Genomic DNA, 24,613 nt, shown 5'->3' with positions numbered 1-24,613 from the left:
TGTTATATCATTTACTTTTGTACATAAGCTATTATTGGTACCCTTTCTGAAGATGAAACAATACCTGGAAAGCCCTGAGGAGCACCATATGGTCACTAAATGTTCCTGCAGCTAAACGTTTTCTGCACAGCATAGCTGCACGCTTTTGAGAGGCCACCATAGGTAGAACAAAAGGCTCTCGATACGCAAGAGTGCAAGCAATAGTGAGAATGGGATCCAGGCACTTCAAAACAACAGCACACAGCACCATTTTACCAAGGTGTGGCTCTACTGGTAATTCGGCAAGATGATAACCAAGTTCAGTGAGGTCTTCCCAAACATCCATGGCATCTATTTTCTGATAATAAAACAGTAAGTGGCGGGTGGGGCAGAGAAGAGCACAGACAAAAATAACATACAGTGAAAAGAGAAAAGATGTGAACACAAGACATTAAATAGACTTGCTCTGACTACTAAGAACGTAAGCCAAACTCTGTGTGAAGTTTGAGACCACGTTCCTAAGCATTCTTTTCCCTTAACATCAAAACATTACAAAAATGAAAACACAACAAAAACACAAAGCATCCTTAAGTAACTAAATAGTCTCAAGAAACACAAAACTCAGTAACATATGTTGCCACACCAAAAGCACAGAAGCAAATACGATTCCACCTAGATCTGTACCTATGCTGACCTTGAGCATTTGTATGGCGTTCCTCACAATTAAAGCTGGTGGAGGATCAGGAGCTTTCATGAGAAAGTCAACAACTGGGCAATTAACTGGAGCCAGTAGTTTTGTGTGTAAACAAAGCTCCTACAAGTTAAAAATCCAAAGTTAAGATTACACAAAAAAACTCCTACTGTGATTGATAACACGGCTAGACACTAATAACTACACTGAAGTTGTAATTTATAAGAGAACACATGCCTGAAGCGGCATTCTTCGAAGTTCCGGAGTCTGAAATTCCAACATATTCTGAAATCGGAGCTTGCTGAAGAGATGGAAGCAGACTCCAGGCCGACAGCGCCCAGCTCTTGAACATAAAATATGGTAAGCTATTAATTACAACATCTTTTAAAATCAAGGAGAAATGCAAAAAATCACAAAAAACAATGAATTCCCCCATAAAACATACATATACACGCAAAAGCATCCCACAGATATGGAACAGAAGTGTACAAGCATATGTAACAAAAAGATAAAGTTGTCATTTAGCCAAATGTGAAGCGAGAGACTTCTAGAACATGAACCACTTTTGATACGACAGAAATTTATTGTGATTTTACCCCAACACTGAAAGATTTAGAAAAACAAAAAATAAGTTAAGCAAGTGCTCCCTGAGCATCCAAAGTGTTTTGTTGTTTTTTGTTTCTTTGGTTGTTTGGGTTTTTTTGTTTGTTTTGCAAGTCCAAGGTCAATCTGAATCGCATGGTTTTTGCTATACGGAATATCTTCATTTCTTCCTCTGGCAAAACCCTTCAACATGCCCCAAAGAACCAGCAGTCAGACCAGAGTAAGAAGTAGAACAAGGGCTGAACAAATGGGCGAGGGGACAAACAGCAAACACTCACACGCAGAACGAAATTCCAGCAGACTAATGCCAATGCTGTAGCAGCAAATACAGTCCCCCAGGACCCACTACTGCACTTAGCCCTCACCCAGCACTGGGAAGAACAGAAGTCGGGAATTCATTTGACAAAGGAATGTAGGCATTACTGTTCAATGTCTCCTTTAATAGAGCGATGAAGCAGTATGGATAACTTGTAACAGGCCTTCCTTTTCCCACAGTAAAGTAAGTTGTGTAAAATCTATAGGGCCCAGTGGGCGCTGGCAGTACCGAGGTGAAAGGAGAACAAATTCCTCCACGGAAGAAAAACGAACCTACTGTAAAGCTTTGGGCAATTCCCAAGTCACATTTCTATCCGGAACTTACTCTAAGGAAGTATATGCTGACCCTTCCTTTTTTTGCAGAGATTTAATACTGGCCACTGTCAAACACTACATCGGACCAGAATAATACTGTTACCCAGCACTGCTCCTCTTACATTCAGTACTTTATTCTCAGTGTACAGGGCAGCGGATGCTTGCAAGATAAAAATATGTACAAACTATTTATTACCTCCCTCTTCTCTGGATAGCACTGGCTTTTGAAATCCACACAGTTCTTAACATTGTAACACAACTCAGAGCATCAAAAGACTTCTAAAAAGAAAAACAAGGAAATAAAATCAAGATTTACTAGGGTACATGAAAGAAGAATTACTAATGCCTTACACTGACAACAATGTTCTCCTCAAACCGATACTAAGCACCACTGCCTTCTGGCACACAGTTACATTCTACAGTACTTTGTTGTAGGTGAATTTACGCCACCTCTTTCACAACATCTTTGGGCTACAGTTTTCTAAATCGAAAACTTTCTAGGTTAAGTCAAGAAATGATGAGTTGTGCTTTGCACCATAACAGAAAGCAAAAATACGCTATTATGCACAACAAAATTTTGCTCATTTCCTCACCTGGAAATTATGTCCTAGTTTTCCTGCACTTCGTGCAGAAACACAAAATACTTGTATTAAGAACTTGGTTGATTCACTGCGTGTATATCCCACGAAATCTACTCCATACACTAAGCCTCAAACTGTACTTTAATTATGTTATCTATGTTTATTTCACAAGTAACCAGTAAGGGGCATTCAATACATCATAAACATTTGAAAACTTAACATTCGATTACACTTTATTCAGATACAATAACAACAACAAAGGGAACTCCCGGTATTCTCTAACTTCCAGGAGGATGAAGGTCTAAACTAATGGACTTTCCTTAAAATGCACACAGAAGTGACAAGTTACTTGTCTAATTAGCAGTAGCTTTTTCAGGGTTTTTAAGCAGCTGGCTGTCGTAAGGCAACTTTCTTGCATCTTTATGATTTGTTATAAACAAAAGGGATGTCAAAACTTCAGCGAGTTCTGTTACTTTACACACACCAGGTTTTTAGACTGCTAATAAAAAAGCACTACTTCTCCAAAAATCACAGCTTAGTATTATTATTTTAAAATAATCTTAGGAAGTTTACTTCCCCCCAGTCATACCTCCTTCATCTTTCCTGAATCAATAACAAATACAACATCACCGACTGTGATACTGGTTTCTGCAACATTAGTAGAAAGAATCTGCAGGCAGAAAAACATAACAGTAACTGTAAAAGCAAAGACTACGGAGATCAGTATCTGAAGAAGTCATCTGATACTTGCTATTTTGCGGATGCCAGAAGGCGGAGTTTTAAGCACATTCTTCTGATCCAAAGTTTGCATATTTGAATGAAGTGTGAATACTTGGTATCTAATGCAAAACAAAGAGTAGCCTTTAAGTATATATGAAGAAAGAAAAAACTAGAGACAATCATTGAAACTAGAAGTTTTACCTGTGCGCATTATCAACAAATCTCCTGTCATCAAAAATAATTCGGTCTCTCAAGCTAACTATCTCATCATATCCAGGAAGAAATATCAAAATTGCTCCTAAAAGAGAGAATCCATTTACAACATTAAACCAGACACTCACTTAAAATATATAAAAATACCAGTTAGTGCCACACACACTGCTACCCAGAAGGTCTTCCCTATTTGGTATTACTGAAAAAATGACTCATTCAGAAGTTGAATCCACAGCAATAACATCAGACTGTGTATGTATACCTACCCCCATCAGAACTATTGCAGATGTTGTAAAGTAAGTGCATGATCAGGTCGAAATCCACCTTCTCATCATTAAAACTGTGATGATAAGCTTTCAACAACTCTCTGTCCTCTGTTCCAAGGTCATTACCATTTGCTTGGACCAGAGAACTTTCATCCAGATTTCCAAATTCCAGTGAAGCACTAAAACATACAAATATACATATACAGTTGCTTCCTTTGGGCTTGCATTCACCCATCAATTCAAGCTTAGATCAAGACTCAGAAGATTACATGTAACCCATTTTTAAGTCTAAACTGCAGCAGAACCGCATGTCCACAATAGTACTGACTTGAGCACTACCCTGCAGAGCAGGTGAACTTCAGCTGTTAGCATTAACTTCCCTAGATTTCATCAGAACATAACCATAAGCAAACCTGAGAAGAACTATATATATGTCTTTCTTTTTAACATTTCACTTTTTTTTTTTTTTTCTCTCATCTGCTAAGGGAAAAACATTTAAAAAGAGTATTTTCCAAACACTTCCCTACCATCAGCTCCTTAGTGTTCTGGCTGTATGGTACTGGCATACAATGTTCACTTTATGTAGGTATATAATGCATCAACAACACAGAATAAAACATCATAGAAAAGCACTATTTTCATTTCAGATGCTTACTTTGGAAACATGGTACAGAATCAGTATCTCCTCCACACATGAAGGCTGCTCCTAAAGTAACGCCCCCTATTTTATTACACTGGGCAGGGTCAGAGGCAGATGTTGGCAGCAGAGGTTGAACCTTCCTGCCAATATTCCATTACAGTCTTCCATGTAACAGATGGCACCAGAGGGGAAACCTGACAAAACGGCGCTTTATGCAAGGCTGTGTTGTTGAATTACTCCATGAGGAAAACAGAGTTTTCCTCACGACTTGCTGAACATTTGTGGAGACCAGACAGTGGGTGTTAGTAAAGTGAGGCAGGGGCAGGTGCATTTCAGCAGTGGTTACAGTGAGGTGAAAAAACAAGCACAGCTGCCATACCTCAAAATGAAGAGCATCTTGATCAGCTCATCCATGCAAATCAGCTAATGGTGTTGAAAAAATAGAACTGTGTAGCTGAGAACTTGCACTACCAAGTAGTGTCATTTGCTCTTCGTATCTGTTGCCATTTCCATGGAAGTAGGAGGCATAACTTTCAAAGTGACCTACGCATTTATGTAAGTTACGATGACTCATTTCATCTAGGAATGGAAATTCCAACTACGATGAGGTGGGACAACAGATGCTAGTGACAGAAAGAAGTTTGTTTGCCATATTTATCATAGGAGTTGCTTAAAAAAAAAAAAAAAAAAAAAAATCACCATAATGCTACTTTTTTTTTTTTTTTTTTTTTTTAAATATGCTTCCAAAATGTTCCAACTCCCAATCTTGTTGTTTAGGTCATATTTTAGAGTATATAAAATTAAACTGCTCTGGTTAAAAGGTGGGAGACACAGATGTTTACATACTATATTAAACAACTGTTTTAGCGAAGCCGCCATAGCTTACCTGTAAGATTCCAACAGGTCAACCACCTCTGTTTGTCCAAAGTGCTTAGCCCAATCTAAAGCCATCCTGAAAGAGTTGTATATAGACTTTATTATTTGACACTTCAAATCATATGTATGGGCAGCACCTTACATGAGATGACAGCTGACACACTGCGCTGTTTTCATTTCTGCATTATTATTTAAGCAGTGCCTTCACTGATGGATCCACATCTTCCCAAATGCAAAAACATGTCTAATATGTATAACAAACAGCTACATGATTTTTAAATAGCTGCAAATTGTGACCAAGTATGAATGCTACCTCTGTACAGCAATCACAGAATCACAGAATGGCCAGGGTTGGAAGGGACCTCAAGGATCATCAATCTCCAATCCCCTGCCACATGCAGGGCTACCAACCTCCACGTTTAATGCTAAACCAGGCTGCCCAGGGCCCCATCCAACCTGCCCTTGAACACCTCCAAGGACGGGGCACCCACAACCTCTCTGGGCAGCCTGTTCCAGTACCTCACCACTCTCTGGGTAAAGAATTTCCCCCTGATGTCCAACCTAAATCTCCCCTCCCTCAACTTAAAACCATTTCCCCTCATCCTACACATATCAACCCTTCCAAAGAGTTGATTCCCCTCCTCTCTGTAGGCTCCTTTTAAGTATTGAAAGGCTGCACTGAGGTCACCCAGCAGCCTTCTTTTCTCCAGGCTGAACAAGCCCACCTCCCTCAGCCTGTCCTCACAGGGGAGGTGCTCCAGGCCCTGATCAAACAGGAAGGAGCAGAATACACCACTATTTCAAAACACAATATGAATGCACACAACTAGGCATTTCTAAGGCATCCTTTTATTAACTCCTTTAAATAATCTTGAGAATTCATGCCCCAGATGTTTTTCTCCAAAACATCTAAAAATGGCAAACTTTTTGATGCCTTATGGGAAACATTCTCTTCACAAAGCAGATCATTCTGTTTTCCCTTTAAACTCCTTTCTTTCTCTAATTTTTCCAATAACAGACACCAAGAATCCTAATTTTTACCCTTCCACACACAATGTTTTAGGGTACCCCCCCCCCCCCCCCCCGCTTCCTAAATATAAACTCATGGTCATAAAGATCTGAATTTTTAGATATTAATATGGATTTTCTTACATGCTCCAACATACCTGCAGCCATAACACTGCAAAGACCCTTGCCCCTGTAGTAATTTTTTTTTAAACCTCTACAGGCTGTCGTCTTAAAGACTACCATATTCAAGCGTTTTGAGTGTAATTAAATCTATCAAGAAAGACTACCATCTTTTCCTAATCAGAGGTTATAGCAGGTTCCTTGAAAGAGGAAACATAAACCATTCTAAAGACTGCTTCTGAATTGCTTTAGAATTTATGGAAAACAATCTGATGAAACAAACTCTACATCATTATGACTATTAAATCTTACTACCACCTACAGCATTTTGATAAATCACTGAGTTAAAAAGTTCTGTTACGTGTCTTAAGTTCTCATGTTTATACTGGGAAATAAATCCTTCACTTCATCTGTTTGTTTTTACCAGCCATTGGATGATTTGCAGTGGACACTTGCTCCCATACTGATCAATTGCTCTACTTGACTTAGAAAGCCTCTCCCTGCAGCTATCATTAGTGCAGTTGCACTGGTTTCACTGTGCCTATAATCAACTGAGAAGTAAAACAAATTAGCAAAAACAATACACACTTTTTTTCATCTGAACAAAACATGAATATGACTTTCAAGATCTAGACCAACAAAATTTTATTTCTTCCCATCCACCAGTCAATTCACATGAATTCAATATTTTTAAAATAGTATTAACCTATCTGTCAATACTTCCAAACAAGTACAGTAACAAATAAGTGAACAGTTAATGAATCGTGTAATATATTCATTTTTCAAGTAGGCAAATAGAAAGAAAAAAATAACACTTGAAAAGTGGTAACAGAAAATCAAGTCACTATGTGATTTCTTTTTTCCTCGTGCAAAAAGACGAACAAAAGCAACTTACCACTGACGTTCTCAGTTAAGATGAAATGGAACACCTGAGCAAAGGAATCAACATCTTTATGTAACCAGATGTCAGAAAGACAAGAATCCATCTCTTTTATTAGCCATGGTTCAAGACAACTTGCATCTCTCTCAACCTGAAAAACAAGATTAAAATGATGAGTCTCTTCAAGGACTTCTTTTGTTCTTTCTTCTCACAGACGAGGTACTAAGAAATCTAGTTTTTAAACAACTAGAAATACAGAATTAAGTTATGAGCTAATGGATTTATGCTATCTTGTGCAAGTACTTAAAACAGTACCACGCTAACCACTTTATCTAAAAAAATATTTAAAAACATCACAATGAAAGAGCATACTTTGGCTCTATTTGACAATAGTTTACCCCAATTCTAAAAAAAGGAAGAAAATGTAGAACATGATAATCTTCTTCTAGAAACTCTACAGGAATAATATCAAAAGACTGTTTGGCAACGGAATGCATTTTAAAGATCATCCAGTTCTAACACCCCAGCCACGCACAAGGTTGCCACTGACTGCATCAGGTTACCCAAAATCCCATCCAGCCCAGCCTTGAACACCTCCAGGGATGGGGCATACACAGCCCCAGCACTCTCCGAGTAAAGAAATTCTTCCTAACGTGTGAACTAAATCGGTCCTCCTTTAGTTTAAAGGCATTAAGCCTCGTCCTAACTCCGTACTTTTTGATAGAATCCCACCATCATCTTTCCTGTAAGCCCCCTTTAGGCACTGAGCTCTCACTGTAACCATTTCTTCTCCAGGCCAAACAAGACCAGCTCACCTAGACTGTGTTTGAAAAAGGGGTGCTTTAGCCCTCTGTTCATCTTTGTAGCTGTCTCTGGACGCATCCCAACAGGTCTTCATCCCTCCAATATCTAGCAATAACCTCAAAATCCTCACTAAACTGACGCTCTATCTAGGCAAGTTTGTTTTCCTGAGATAAGCAGGACATCTGGAGCCCAAAAACAGTCTCAACATTCCACAAGCCACGGGGAGGTCTATACGATAATCAGAAACAGTTTTTTGTAAATAACTTTACTGACCAAATACGGACCTGACCTACCCCGCACATGATCGTTTTTGACCATATACCATCACCCTGTGGAACCTCACAGCCACCAAAGACCTCCTGCAAGAATCCCATATTAACACAGCACATGCGTAGTGCTCTACTTCAATACATATACCAATTCTCAGAATAGGAGGGTGCTTTGCAGAAACTGTACGAACATTCAAATGATGAATGCATATAACCTATGCAATTGCAGCTCTGTTGCCATGCTTGACTTTGCAGGCTGCAGTTGCAATTTTTTTTTTGTTAATGCTGCATTTTTCTTCTACCAATACCCATACAACTTCTTCTGAACAGCTTCTTTCAATTCATTCTCCACCCAGCCTCTATTCATTTTGGGGACTGTCTTACCTGAAGAGCAGGACCTTGACTTTACTGCATTTCATTACATGAGGCTGGCACGGTCTCAACTCTTGAGCCTGTCAAGATCCCTCTGGAGGGCAATGTTCACTCCAACACGTTGACTGCACCACTCAGTTTTGTCTCACCCACAAACTTGCTGAGATGCACTTAACCCCACTCTCCATGTTACCAGCAAAGATGTGAAACGCTATCAGCTCCAATACAGGCCTTTGAGGGTCAATACTCATCACTGCTCTCCACCTGGACATCAAACCATTGACTGCAACTATCTGAATTAAAAAATCCAGCCCATTTCTATTCTCTCTATGATCCAACCCATCAACTTCACATCTCCACATTTCAACAATGCTGTATTCCCATTACTGAAGACCATCAAGTAGCCAAATACCATTTGCCCTTAGAGAAGACATACTGACTGACACCTGTAGTCTGTTTTCCATGCCCTATAATACAGTCTACAGAAGGATACGCTCTACGATCTTGTCAGGCACAGAGAATGGTAGTTCCACAGATCTTCCTTCATCTTTTTAATAATGGGGGTTCTATTTCTTTTGTCCGGTCACTGAGAATTTCATAATGACTTCTCAAAGACGACACACAGCAATTTCATCTGCCACTTTCCTCAGTACCCCCAGACGCACTTCACCAAATACCACAGACTTCTGCACACACAGAATTCTTAGATGGCCCCAAACCACCTAAGCACTTTACTTTCCCAATATCGTTAGAAACAAGCTTCTAAAAGATTTACCACATAAACCTAAAACATTTCTTCCAACACAGAAAAAACTTACCAGAGCATTAAAAACTGTGTCACCACTGCTGTCCAGCAGATTATACTCTTCAGATACACTTGCAACAGATTTTCTGCTCCGTGATTCTGGGTTGCTACTACTTTCTTGAGCAGAACACCACTCAGTGAGAGTGCTTTGCTGCTTTTCCTCTGGAAGGTGTAAAATGTTATCAAAACAGTATCAGAATCACTTTTAATCATCTGTTGCTTGCAGCTACAAAAACCGTTAATCAAACCACAAGCTTACCTATAGCATTCTCTTTTATCCAACCAAGAATGCTGACACCAATCCAATATAAGTTTTATGATTAATGGCACACAAAGTGCATGACTGCAAATGTCTGCTCTAAGAGTAAGGTAAAAAATATCATTCGGATGCTACTAACAGGGACTGTTTCTGTTCAAGATGTACGAAATCCTGCACTGTGGATGGACGGCTGCCTGCAATTCAGTTTGTACCCAGTGTCAGAACATCGTATCATCTTGTTCTGTATTTTTCATGGAGGCAACAATTACATGCAAATCTACACCATCAGATTAGCAAAACATTTACAAAATGAAAGCAAAAAGTATACCCCGTTGAAAGGCTTTTTAACTGAACAATCAACTTCAATAATGTCAACTTTACAAGTTTAGAGATACTTGCTGGTATCTAATCATAGTATTACATAGTATACATTAAAGACAACAGAATCATCCGATTCCACTGTTCTCAATGCTCAATAAGCCTCAGTACCCACTCTTACAATTAAGAAGTATACCAACCTCGCTGCTTCTCCTTTCTGTATTTTATCATCTCTTTGTTTGTGTACCCAGTGCTTCGTAAAATGTCCTCCAAAAACATCTCTTTAACTTCAAACGGTCTTCCTTGGACTGCAAGCACAAATAACCAATGAAATTAGATATCCCCTAGTTTGACCGAAAATCTCCATTAAAAAAAGACTCTCTGTAAATATGTTTTAAAAATCAATTAAGAAATTAAAAGCAGAAACTTTAAGGAGTTATTACTTTCCTTGAAAAAAAATCCTTGAAGAATACCTGAGAGTTTGCTTTCTCAAGTCTGCTGAGCCACAAAACAAAGTAAGATTAAGAAGGGAAATCTCAATGAAAAACAACATGTATCACTAAACTCTTCAATGCTCTCTGAGCATTCTGGAAAGGGATCTACATGTCTGACAGAATATTCATCAAAGTTCTATCAACATGACAAAGAAAACCAGTATTTTTGTTGCAAGATTATCACCTGGATTACCAACAGAATAATAACATTGTTTTAATGCAATACTCCGTAAGAAGTTTGTCACTTTGTGTACAAATGCTTTGCTCAAGACACATACACAACATTTCAGTTTCTTCAGTTACCTCAGCCCTTCTTTGCTGAGTAAGGCCTGACCAGCCAGACAATCCAAACTGTCTTTGTCTCCTGAGAACCAACCCCTATTTCTTTTTCAATATCACTGTTTTCTAAGCCATTCTAAAAGGCATGACAGGATCCTTTTTCACAAGAAAAAAATTATCTAGATTCCTGGTCCTTTAGCTAGACATTTGCCATAGCTGAGTTTAAATTACTCAGAACCTCTCCCTCCTTCAGGAATAACTGTATATACTTACGTATAATACAAGGACATTATTGTTGAAAAATCAAAAGAAGCAGGTCACTCATGCAGAAGGCCTGCAAGCCAGGAATGTGGAAAAAAATGGAAAAAACCCACATCTCCCACACCTTACCTTTACTAAAAATCCATCAAATCAGCTATTAAAACAAAGGCAACTTTTCTACACTTGAATGTAATCTAACTACAGATTACCAAACCTGAACATAAACTATCACATCTTTTCTCAAATTTTACCAGGAGTAACAGCTGACAATTGCCTTAGAAAATCATGTGATCAAAACATGAAAAAAAACAAACTGCCTAGGTCTGCATTTTTGAAGTGACTAGGTACAGTCATCTGTGCTTTAGCCAGTAACAAACAGCCATCTATGAAGCCTGAAAAACTAAAACTTGTTGGAATTAGTTGAAGTGTATTGTACTCTTGCAGCCCTCAAGGACTTTCTCATCCTGCACATCAGTACATTAAGTTAAGAACTTCTCCTTTTCTTGAGCTGAGTATCAGGAGACAAGGCATCTCTGCACTTACAGTGCTTCTAGCAATAAAATACCTCATTCTGAAATAGTTGCAAACAGATGTAGGAAAAAAAAAAAAAAAAAAAAAGCAACAGTAAACTTAAAAAAAGCAAAAATAACAAGCATTTTCTGATTCTCACTCAGTGTCCATGTTACCTCGTCCAGATTAACCAGCATTGACAGTGGTATAGAGGTATATTCAGATTCAGGAGCTCACAAATACTTACTGTGTATTACTGGGCAACTTCCAAAATACTCAATAAAGAGATTCACATCTAGAGCAGCACTAGAAATGATTAGTTTTAAATTAGTCTGGTTTTGCAATATATCTCGCAGTTTTATTAACAAGAAATCACTGAATCTATCCCTCTCGTGTACTTCATCCTAAAACAAAAGGCAAAAAGAAACCAGTAGATAAACATTCACAAACAGGAATTTTAAAACTACAATTTATCGTTCGTCGGTTCACTGAAGATGCATTAAAAAGTAGAATTCTAACCCAGCTCAACCAAGCGCTTTTTAAGAAGAAAGTATTCAAGTAAAAAACTTCCTCAAAGTTTCACAAAAATATTGGAGCAGGCTGTGCTGTTAATGAACAAGGAAGAGATAACTTCACTTCAGAGGCTGAATGACCCGAGATGATCTTAAAGGTTGCTTCCAACTCAGACCCTCTATGATTCTATGAAGTGCATTTCTGAAACTTTACTAATTCTCTCTGAACAATTATCATCTCTGAGATACTGACAAGAACCACAGTTCCCACCAACCTTATTTTAATCAACTCTTCAAAGTTGAAGCACTTAAACCAACATAATATCACATAATAAGAAAATAAATCTGGTTGCTTAGGTCCATTAAGTCATGTACAAAGCTTAACATAAGTTAAGGCATTTGGTTGGTAATAATTGATTACAGCAATTATTTACTTGGTGAGTTTTGTTTTCTCACACATCAAGAATTTATCAGACAGGAAGCCAAGCACTTTTTAAGGTGAAAGCAAGAACATGAAACAGCCTTATACTTCAGCAAACAGGTGAGTACATACAATTATTTTGATTTTTATGTTTTCAGCAGTGGAGAAATTGTTCAAGGCGATTACATACTCTGATTCCACTGAGTTCTCAGTCCCCATGACAGAAATAACACTACGCCTTACTTTGAAAACCTCTGTGTTAACAAGTGGACTGCTGAACTGGTACTGCAAAAATAAGTACACGATACAGGAAATTCTGACAGATGCACAATGAGTCACATACACATATGCCTGCAGCTTCCCTATTCTATGACAAAAAAAACCTACAGAAATGTTTAGACATCTGTCCTTCACAACATCATCCTAGAACTAAATGCTATAATTAGCATAAAAATAAGATACTTTAACCAAAAAAGTACACATTCCAAGAGAAAAATACTCAGAACGAACAGGGGGAAAAAAAAAAAAAAAAAAAAAAAAAAAAAATTCAGATTCTGCCCAAATAAAAACACTTCATACGCTTAATTAGGAAAACAAATTTCAAAAGCAATACGTATCGCTTCACCTTACATGAAATTTAACAGCATTCTTACCACAATAACATGTGTTACTGTTGATAGAGCACTGTCTCCTGCCATCAGCGTGCGAAGCAGTATGCCATTTGTGCAAAACGTTAACAGTGTCCTTGGAGAAACCCTATTGAACAGTTCATGAAGATGCTTCAGACTTGCAGCATTCAAACGCATGTTACCGTTTCCACACGTATGAAAAACTAAAGGATTGATCAGCTACTCACCAGAACTGGAATTAGATTACAGTTACTCACCAAGTAATTCAACAATACTGCGTGTTTTTAAACCGCCCTTATTCGCAGAGAACACCACAGAATTCTAGTGCTTACATTCCAAAACTTCAGACGCAGGATTCATGTTTAAATAAATTCATCAGCAAATAAAAATGACCTCTGAGAATCTCTATGTGGAAGATTTGCATAGATTACTTTGCAAAAAACAGTTTCCAATTTTTCAACTGGGACTGTATTATTTGCATTTGCCTGCACTTGACTGAATCACATAAAATCAGTTGATCCTTTCCAAACGCATCAGTTTTTCCTTGAAGAGGAAAAAAGCTACTGCTTTAGTAACTGAGGGAATTAGCTGTGCAAGGAAAATCAGCTGTTGCCACTACTTTCTCCAGAACTGACAGGTCTGAAAACTTCCTCACTGTCACACTCTACAGTTCTTTTCTCAAAGACAAATGAACCCTCTACTTACCATACACTTTCCAAGTTTGGAATTCATCCATCCTTTGCCTTCAAAAACTCCTCTACATCTTACTGAATTTAAGGAACATACCCAACATGGATTACTTACTCTTCAGTATTCTCTTATTCTCTTCTAGAAATCATGACTGCTATCTAACACTTAATAAGATCCAACAATGAAGTACTTGTGTTACTGTTATGTTCTTTTTTTAATTGCTTAAAAATAACAGTGTTGGAAATACTGATCTCTCAAAAACTTTCTTTGTTTTTTGTTTTTTTGTTTTTGTTTTTTTTTAAGATGTTCCACACGACTTCCAGTATTTCTTCCACCTTGATCTGGCCTATGGTTTGTTCTTATTCAGCAACTATAATACTCCCACATATTAACCATTCAGCTCATTTGCAATTAGTCTTCTCTATCTCTTTAAATTCTTAATAGGCTTCTAAGTTTTCACAGACACACTCCAATTCTTCTTCCATCAGCTACGTGTTATCTTCATTCACATAAGCAACAGAGCCAGTCATACCCTTTGCCTTCAGATTTGCTACAAACCGTCACCATGAAGTTTCTGTTAGTGTTCTAGTTCTCTTACACATTGTCAAAGCCTATGGAACTTTCCAATCTATGACTGGGGAGAAAAAAGGAGAGGAAAACATACAGTTGTTCTGAAAACATACAAGAGATTTCCCTCTCCCTACAAGTAGAAATCAAACGAATATGCCTCTGATTCTCTTAAATAAGAAAGCTTACTACCTGATGCTGCAACCTGTAGAAGGAAATCTATCTTTTTGCCTGAAACAACACATCCTACCTATCTATGGACACTCTATGCTGTAATCCCCCAAAATACTGCAGCTTTAACATACATGTGAAAACAAGGTCAGCTGCCTTAAAGAAATGTTGTTAGTACCTGCTTTCTAATCGGATCTGATAGCCAACTGTCTGGCCAACCTTTTCCCTTCTTTCTGCTGCCACTCTTTCAGCCACAGCAATAACTGCCAAACGTCTTGGCTGAGTGCAAAACATACGACAGGGAATTCCATTTTCGTAGCAGTCATCAAGAAGGAACTGAGGAATCTATAAAAAGAGGTTTCAAAATACTTGTTAGCTGCATGAAGCAACAGGTGTTGAGGTTTTTCTTCTTAAATAGTGAAGCAACTTAATTACATCTCAATATTATACAAATAGCAAAACTGCAAATTTACAATATTCTACTCTTGACACTAAATACAGAACTGGCTTTAGAAGAAAAACCAACTAAACACAATAACAGATCCATTATTTTAAATAACATAAATTAGGCCAGTGAAAAGCTAGAATTTCATCAGAAAATTATGCAGAACCTTATATTTTTAATAACTATCTGCTGACCTGGTGTTGTAATTCACTTCCTTGCATTTCAAATACAACACCTCACTCTACAGGAAAACAACAGTCTAAAAATTAGCAAAATTAAGTCCCTTCTTACATAAACATCTTCTAAAATCGCATTAGTTTCACATGAACACTGACATCTTTTACTTTAACAGAAAGCATACTTGAGTGGTTTTTCCTGATCCAGTCTCTCCTACAATGAGAACAACTTTATTTTCCTTTATTATTTTGACAATTTCCTCCTTCTTTTCAAAAACTGGCAATGACTGCCTAAAGGAGTCATATTCCGACTCCCCTCTTTTCAGCGGGACTTGAGGAATACCACTGCTAAGCCTTCCGCTCGTCTTCCCAACTTCTTTGTTTTCTGTGGAGAGAACAGGACAATTTAGCCATAGATACAAAGGAACTGCTACACACGCAATATCACTTAGCTATCACAGAAATGAACATTTCTGACTTGGCATGCATCCCCCCCATGAAGCGATGAACCCATCACGTATTTACAAGAAATTTTCATAATACTGTGTTCTGCCACGGCGTTTGAAACAGATACCGTTCAGAGGAATTACAGCTTCCAAACACATTTTGAACAAATCTAGACTTATTTTCTTGGCTTTTGATCACATTTACACTCCACAGTTTGCCTAGAAATATTCACTGTAGAGTTAAATGAACAGAACTCTTAAGAAACCCCAACTGGAAAATGAGAGTTTTCTCAGTATAGCCATAGGGGATTCTCTTGCAATCCTGCATCCAGTCTTCTCCGCTGCCTTTATCAATGACCTGGAAAAGGGATAAAATGCAGCCTGAGCAAGACTGATGATACAACGTTGGGAAGCGTGACTGACACACCAGAAGGCTGTGCTGCCATTCAGTGAGACCTGGATGGGCTGAAAAGTTGGGCAGAAAGGAACCTTATCAAGTTCAACGTGGGCAAGCGAAGAGTGCTATAGCTGGGGGGGGTGTAACTGTATGTATAGTCAAGGGCTGAAATGCTGGAAGGGAGTTCTGCAAAGGACATGGATGTCTTGGTGGACAACAGGTCAACGGTGAGCCAGGAGAGTGTCCCTGTGGCAAAGAAGGCCAATGGTAGCATGGGGCGGATTAAAAAGAAGGGTGATTTAGAAGTGGCGTTAGACTACATGATCTCCAGAGGTCCCTTCCAACTCCTTACAGGTTTGTTAACAAGTTCGGAGGGGAAAAAAAAAACTTGACTGTGATTCACATCCACTCCTCCACATTCTCTGTGGTCTTGTATTACCTCATTCAAGTCAGTCTTATTTTACATGACGTTCTAGTCAGTAGGACTGATCTAGACCCCTAGGCATAGACAGCACACTACCACTTAATAGAAAGCAAGACTTAAGCATTCATAGCAGCTGCAACTCTTCAGAGATACTTCAAATTCTAAAATTCCTTTTTTTTTTTTTTTTTTTTGTTCCAGAAGAATTAAAAGCTTGTTGTAAATTCAATGACATATTCATAACACGATTAACAGACATACATACTTAATTGCAAGAAGTATTGCCTTACCAAGCAATCACAGTTTAGACACAACCTCACAGTTTAAAAGACCTGAATACCCAAATAGCTAACCTGCTGGGAAACTGAAACATCATATAAAGAGAACTAGAAGAGGAAGCACTTTGAGCACAAACCAGTGAAAAAGAGAATTACAGAAGACATGTTTTCTGTGCACGGCACCCATCCTTGTGCACAGAAACATAACAAAACCTTCATATAAGGCCGTTAAGGCAAACATCTTATTCAAAGATTCTCTTTAATGACAGAAAACATCCGAAGTATGCCTTCTGATAAACTCTTTCATGTTCTGGAAATCAAGAAGTCTGAACAGTAAATTCTGAGGGATCACGTCTACTGCCAGAAGACAAAACAAAACAGAATTTCTCATTTTATCAAAAACAGGACTTTCCACGAGCAGAACAAACAGCCTTATATTCACACAGGCTGTTCTTACACAGTGACCTTGATAGCATTTCTCTCTTCAGCTCCACTTTACAGAACATGCAGGAGCTCCCACATACGAAAAATGTCCTTTCAAGTAAATTTGTGTTGAACTGGCTAGATTCAAAAGCAACTTAGCACAGGCAAGACATTCAAGTATGAGTGGCATTAATGCCCAAGTTACACTTCCTCATGAAACCAGTTTGAAAACATGCTGTATTAAGAATTAAGGGTGGAAAAAAAACTTTGTGTGTGCAGTTTGGTTGTGGTGTTTTTTATCTGTTGTGGTTGTTTGTTTTTTTTTTTCCCGTAAGCAGTATTGATGCTCAAATCACACACAGCACGTACCAGTTTCAACAGCAAAAGCATTTCCTCGCTGCTTCTTCGGCAGAAGTTCTATTCGTTCTCTCCTTGTCAGAGGAAATCTTTGAATTAAACTGTGAACAGCCTGTTTCGTTCTGGGAGTCAAACAGCAAGTCATCTCTGCATGAGCTACTTGCGATCCATTCTTTTTCCTGACAGTTAGATATCGACTCGATCCTTTTCTGAGAGAGAAAAAGTTCTAAATAAGTAATCTCTTCAACTCTCTGTAAAGATCTTTGACTAAAAGTGTTTCAAAACAGCTGTCAGATTAGTTTCAAATAAAACACGATCAACAAATGTCCAAATAGCATCTTACGCATAACACTTCTAAGAAAAGGGCTTTCAGTACGCAACAGCAAAACCACTCACTATTACCATAAGTCAGCATGACATACTGCATAACTGGGATGCCTGTGCTCAGCACAACCTCACAGTCTCATAACGTCACACTGTTTTGCTAACTTCCTTTTAAACACTGACTGCTATTTTCACAGTCTATGAGATAGCAAGTCCCATCAATCACTGTATCAATCAATACTGAGAGATATTATACAGAATTGATTTACAGAAACACGTAAGGGAGAAAAAAAAAAATCACTGAGTACAAGTAACAGAAAAACAAGCAGCCCTCTATGAATATTCCTAGCCTTAAACAAATCCAGAAACATACTTTTTAAAGTAACTTCATATCCAGCAAACCTAAAAGACATCTGCAGAGATTTCAAACTGATGGCAAGTTAAACCCCATCACACTTCTCTCACTCTCACTGTTCAAAACAACAAGAGGGATGGGTTGGAATTAAGGGCAGTTTAATTACAAAAAATGAAAAGCCAAGATATGCAATCTGCAGTTGAACTGCGCGAAGCCAACTCAGAATCATTTGAAGCATCAAGGTTGGAAAAGACTTCCAAGATCATACAGTCCAACTGCCCATCTATCACCAAGATTTCCCACTAAGTCATGCCCTCCAGTACAACAGCCAAATGTTTCCTCAACAACTCCACGACTGACAACTTCACCACCTCTTTGGGCAGTCCAACCCCATGCCTGACCACGCTTTCAGAAAAGTCTTCCCCACAGCCAAACTGAATCCCCCTAGAACAACTTCAGGCCATTCCCTCTAGTCCTGTCATCAGTTACACAGGAGAACAGGACAACTTCCACCTCAACACAACCTCCCTTCAATACTTATACAGAGCAATAATGTCTCTCCCGAGCCTTCTCTTCCCCAGACTGAACAATTCCAGCTCCTTCAGACACTCCTCATAAGAGTTGTGCTCCAGGCCCCTCACCAGCTTCACTCTTCTTCTCTGAACACACTCCAGGGGCCTCAAGGTTTTTCTTGCAGTGAGGGGTCCAAAAATGAACACAAGGTACGGCGCCGCCAGCGCTGATTACAGAGGGATGATCCCTTCCCTGCTCCACTGTTGGCAACACTACTTCTGATACAAGCCAGGATGCCATTGGCTTCTTTGGCCATCTGAGCACACTGCTGGCTCCTGTTCAGCAAAGTGTCAACCAATACCCTCAGGTCCCTTTCCTCTACACAGTCTCCCAACAACTCTGCCCCAAGTCTGCACCGTTGTCTGCAGAACCCAGCACTTGGTCTTGTACTTCAGCCCATCGACTTCAGCCCAGCTGTCCAGGTCCCTCTGCAGGACATTCCTACCCCCAGGCAGATCAACACTTCCTCTCAACCTGCTGTCATCTGCAAACCTACTGAGCGTGCATTCTGTGCCCTCAGCCAGGTCATCAATAAAGACACAAAATACCAACCCCCAGCTAACGCTCAGGACTGGTCACCAGCTGAATTTAACTCCATTCACCACCACTCTGTGACATCAGCCATCCAGAAAACAGCGTACCTGGCCAGACCATGAGCTGCCAGCTTCTCCAGAAGAATACTGAGGGAGACCATACCAAATGCTTCGCTGAAGCCTAGGCAGACTACATCAACAGCCTTTCTCTCATCCACCAGGTGGGTCGCTCAATCACAGAAAGAGATCGGATTGGTCAAGCAGGACCTGCCTTTCAGGAACCCATGATGGCTAAGCATGATCCCCGGGCTGTCCCACACGTGCTGTGCAGTCTCTGCGTGATCTGCTCCATAACCTTTCCTGGCACAGAGGTCAGCCTGATAAGCCTGTACTTTCCCGGATCCTCCTTACGACCCTTCTTGTACACGGGAGTCACGCTGGCATGCCTCCAGTCCTCTGGAGCATCTCCTGTAGACCAGGAATACTGTTAGATGCTGGAAAGTGGCTTGGCTGTCACCTCTGCCAGCTCCCTCAGCACCCTCGCATGAATCCCATCCACCCTCATGGACTTGCAACAGTCCAGGTGGGACAGCTGGTCTCTAGTTGTTTCCACCTGAATTGTGGACACTTTATCCTGCTCCCCATCTGAGACTTCCAGGTCAGAAGGCACAGCACCACGAGGATAATTGGTCTGACTTTAAAAACATATGTAAAGAAGACACTGAGAACCTCAGTCTTTCCCTTTTCTTCAATGCTCACAAATCCCTGCTGCATCCACTAAACGACGGAGATTCTCCTTAGCCCCCTCTTACTGTCAATGTATTTGGGAAAAAAAGTTTTCTGTTCTCCTTTACCCCAACAGCCAAGTTGAGTTCAAGCCTTCCTGCTTCTCTTGCTGCACATCCTAACAACTTCTTTGTACTCTCCTAGAGTTGTCCTTCTTTTTCTTCTGCAGGGGGTAGATTCTCTTTTTCTCCTGGAGCTTCAGGAAAAGCTCCCTGTTCATCCATGCTTGCCTTCTTCCCCACTGGTTCCTCTTGTGGCAATGGCAGCCTGCTCCTGCACCTTCAAGATCTCCTTCTTGAAGAGCAGCCAACCTACACAGACCCCTTTACCCTTCGGGACTGAATCCCAAGCATCCCCTTCTATCAGTACCCTGAACAGTTCCAAGTTCACCCTCTGGAAGTCCAAGGCAGCAGTTTTACTGGTCCCTCTCCTGGCTTCACCAAGAATCAACATCTCTACCATTTTAAGGTCATTCCGCACAAGACACCTACCAACCTCCACATCTTCCACCACTCATTGTCTCTTTGCAAACAGCAGGTCTAGCGTGACACATCCCCTTTTAGACTTTCTTACCGGCTGCATCAGGAAATATCGCTCATGAAAATACTGCTAAAAATAACAACGTTAAATGTTTACAATCACATAGGGACACATTACTAGCTGTCCCGGGCCACTAGCACCCCACACGTTGAACAGACCTCACTTAGGACATCTCTATCCTCTCATCATCCTTACTTCCCACATAAAGATTTAGCTTTTTCTTCACCGTTGTTCCCTGCCTGTTAACTAATACATGCATACAATATTCCCATTCAGTGGGCCTCTCTCAAAATGTCCGCAGAACTAGCAATGACTCCGGCCTCGTCCATCAACATACTGGCTCGGGAGCAACAGCGCATTGGATTTCTAAATGTCAACACCAGCCTAAACTTAAGTCATTGCTACACCCACCTGGTTCCCTGCAAAGTTGACCTGTCACCAGCTCTTCAGTGCCTTCCTACAACACCTAGCTCAGAAAACACATTTGTTTCTCTCAAGGCTCCGTGAGGCACACACCTCACGTCCCCATCCTTCCACATCATCCACCAAGGGAAGCAAAAGCAAAGACAGTGTCCCAAAACGGTTTGCCTTTTCACAAGGCAGGAGCAACCTGCCTTCCCCAGCCCCTTCCACAAGATGACTTCATCGCCTCCCACACGCACGGTGGCTTTGCTGGAGCAGGGACAAGGCAATTCCCAGTCCTTTTGCCCACCAGAAGTCTGCCAGTTGGAGAGAGCCTTTGTAATCTGCCAGTGCAATCCCACAGCAGCACTGCCCAATCCTGCTCTAGTCACAGGCGTCGAGCAGAACACCACATGGGCTGCCACAGGGAAAGTTACCTCTACCCCAGACAGATCCAGTCCTTCTCTTAATTGCCTCTGTACAGATACCCATAACGCAGTCATATGTAAACAGATATCTTACTACTGTACTGGGTTTACGCAGCTAGGTTTTGGCAGCAGGGGGCTTCTGTGAGCAGAACTAGCAGCTGTGCCATGTCAGATCAGAGCCAGCTCCAGAGCCGAGCCATGACTGCTGCTGAGTGTGCTCTGGGAGAGGGGATTACAGAGAAGGAAAACTGCTGCACAACAGCAGCTGGGAGAGAGCGAAAAATCTAAGAGAAACAGCCCTAAAGTTACCAAGGTCAGTGCAGGAGGGGCTCCAGGCCCTGAACAAGCCCATGGAGGAGCAGTGCTTGAGGAGCTGCAGCCTGGGGGAAGGCCACCCAGGACCAATTCAGGAAGGATGGCATCCCATGGGAGGAACCCCATGTGGAGCAGGAGCAGCAAGCAACCATGGAGGAATGGCGGAGACAAAGCAGCCTTCATTCTCTATTCACACGATTTGCTTGAGCGGAGGAGGAAGAAGAATTGAAACCAACACTGAAGTTGAAGTTGAGTCAGGGAAGAATAAGGTGCAGGAAAAGGATTGTTCGTTTTAGTTTTCCCTTTCTTACTCTCTCACTAATTAGAAATAAGTTAATCTTGCACAAGTTAAGTCTGCTCTACCTGACACAGCTCCAAAAATCAGCATTTTACACACCATTAAGAAGGATCAGGCAGTACCACCAAAAATAAGAAACAGCCAGCAATACTACGGTTTGACAGCAGCTTGCACATACAGATGTCAGATATGACATGACACTTCCTCTACCCAGGTTCTTCCTGGGCATCTTTCCCTTTTCTATTGCTTTTCCACCTTAATTTCCTCGGCCACCGGATTCTCAGCACTTACATATAAGTTCATGTGGTCAATAAATATCAATTTCTTCTTCAAAACATCACAGGAGGGCAAAATGAAAGGGGGGAAAATGCCACATATTGACACCTGCCTATGAGCCCTTTCCTCTCTTCTGGAAGACTGTTCTATGCTGCATTTTATCCAACAGGTAGTCAGGCACTATCTAAAACTCTCGGACGTAACAAGTGGCATAGGTAACACAGAGCAGTCCTGCGTGAGGACTTTACAAACTCCACAAGACAAGCCACCTCAAAAAAAGCATGCCAGGACCTTTGGTAACTTAGTGCAAATAAACATTCCATATTTCCTCCCAGACTTACTACGCCCTGTAACAATGCAGGATACACTAGATTAGGTGCAGCATTTTACAGTTAAGTTTCCACACATTTGCAGCAAACAAGACTGGATGCCAACTCACCCTTTACTTTTAGATATCAAACCAAGAGACTGGCACAACCGGTGAACATAGGCTCTTTCGGTAGAAGTAAAAGACGAAGGAAACGCCATCTCTGCAAAGATAACGAAGAAAACAAACGTAGCACCTACACCACACTCCCTCGAAGGCGCCAGTTCTCAGAGCCCCTCATCTTTACGTCCTCCCGCCGCAGGACGGCGGCAACTCGAGACACCGCACCCGCGCAGACGCAAACCAATGCTGCCGCCCGCAGGCTTGGGCCCGCGCCCCGCGGACACGACACCTCCACCAGAACCCCACCTTGATCATCGCTGCACAAGAACCGCTCCAGCGCCAGGTCCAACGCGATCTCCAATTCCTCGCAGACGCGGGCATCCGCCAACGTCTTGCCGCGGCCCGACGCGGAGGAGGAAGCGGCCGAGCGTGCAGACGCGAAGGCAGAGGCGTACCCTGCGGCCCCGTCGTGCTGCTGCGGGGAGGCGCTCCTGGGAGAGGACATGGCTCGCTGCGGAGAGAGAGACCCAGGCAGTCAGTGGGAACGGACACGACGCAAACGCCGGCGACGACCACAAAATCACACGCATCCGAGCCGCCGGCAACGGCTAAACCAGCGCCTGCGCGCCGGAGTCGGGCGGCGTCGTTCCGTCAGCGCGCGAGGCGGGGCGCAAGTAAGGAGCCGTAGCGCCCCGCCTCTCGCCCGCAGGCCGTGCTGGGCGGGGGGCGCGCCTGGTCTTTAGCGGCCCGAGGGCCTTTGCCGGTAGCGGCCGGCTGCTTTGCCTTTGTTCCCTTCCTGAAGAGCCTCTCCCAGGTCGTAGAAAGGCCGCCACACGGCTGCGGGTGGCTTTTGTCTCGGCCCTTCGTAGCGCTAGCACTGGAAGCTTTTTGACAGAAGGAGTAGAATCACTGAAACGTTCCTTCAGGAGTAAAGGGGCGCCGGTATGAGGGGCGGGAGTTTTAGTACTATTATTGTCAGCACTGACACTTCACTGAGACTGGCCGGGGTAACCCACCTTGCTAAACTGGGAAAGAGCACAAAAGAGGGCCTTGCTGGTATCTTGAATACGGTTAGCAGTGCGGTGTGCCCATGCAGGCATCTGTGAAGATGCCTAAGTATTGGTTAGGGGTTAGAATCATAGAATTCTAGAATCAAAGAGTAACCCAAGTTGGAAGGGACCTGTAAGGATCACCAAGGTCAACTCCTCGCTCCACGCTGGACCACCCAAAATTCACAGTCTGACTGCGTGGATCAAACACTTCCTGAACTCTGGCAGCTAAGGGCAATGCCCGCTGTCCCGGGCAGCCTGCTCCAAGCCCACTGCCCTCTAGTGAAGAACCCTTCCCTAACATAGAATCATGGAATCACAAGGTTGGAAAGGACCTACAAGATCACCTCGGCCAACCATCCTCCCATTACCATTGCTACCACAAGCTACTAAACCATATCTCGCAGCTCCTCATCCAGACGCCTCTTGAACGCTGCCGGTGATGGCGACTCCACCACCTCCCTGGGCAGCCATTCCAGAGCCTGACCGCCCTCTGAGAGAAAAAGATTTTCCTCATGTCTAATCTGAATATCCTCTGGTGCAACTTGGGGCCATTGTTGCTGCTGTCCTGTTTTTAGGCCCATCTCCCGTCTCCCTGCCGTTCGTTCCCCCTTCCCCCCTTTCCCCTCCCCCTTTTCTCGAGGTGAGGGTCCGTGGGTCCCATGCCCCACCAGTCACACAACTGGCACAAACCAGCCTGTAAACGGTTGACATCCTCCCCTCTCCTCCCCGCCCCCCCTTTTCTTTTGTTGGGCCATTAGGCCTGTGGGCACGCTGTCTCCCCGTCATGCAC

General features: G+C 41.7%; 1 pseudogene across 1 annotated transcript in view; it reads right to left on the bottom strand.

Annotated features, from left to right (window-relative positions):
• Positions 1-23,276, bottom strand: part of LOC306956911 (3'-5' RNA helicase YTHDC2-like) — a 39,757-nt pseudogene extending 16,481 nt beyond the window's left edge. Inside the window, exons 1-20 of the transcript in view lie at positions 23,078-23,276; positions 22,781-22,871; positions 17,524-17,720; positions 15,375-15,574; positions 14,747-14,913; positions 13,165-13,267; positions 11,826-11,982; positions 10,235-10,342; positions 9,471-9,619; positions 7,223-7,358; positions 6,752-6,878; positions 5,210-5,275; positions 3,684-3,862; positions 3,406-3,502; positions 3,236-3,323; positions 3,074-3,154; positions 2,100-2,182; positions 908-1,013; positions 674-793; positions 65-337 (exon numbers count right to left, since the gene is read on the bottom strand). The product of the transcript in view is annotated as a 3'-5' RNA helicase YTHDC2-like (transcript). The remainder of the gene's footprint in view (positions 1-64; positions 338-673; positions 794-907; positions 1,014-2,099; positions 2,183-3,073; positions 3,155-3,235; positions 3,324-3,405; positions 3,503-3,683; positions 3,863-5,209; positions 5,276-6,751; positions 6,879-7,222; positions 7,359-9,470; positions 9,620-10,234; positions 10,343-11,825; positions 11,983-13,164; positions 13,268-14,746; positions 14,914-15,374; positions 15,575-17,523; positions 17,721-22,780; positions 22,872-23,077) is intronic.
• Positions 23,277-24,613: the final 1,337 nt, after the last annotated feature.

The sequence above is a fragment of the Tetrao urogallus genome, assembly GCF_951394365.1.
Source record: "Tetrao urogallus genome assembly, chromosome: Z".
Classification (NCBI taxonomy): Eukaryota; Metazoa; Chordata; class Aves; order Galliformes; family Phasianidae; genus Tetrao; species Tetrao urogallus.
Note: the sequence above shows the minus strand (reverse complement) of the source record. Positions and strands in the feature narration are given on the sequence as shown.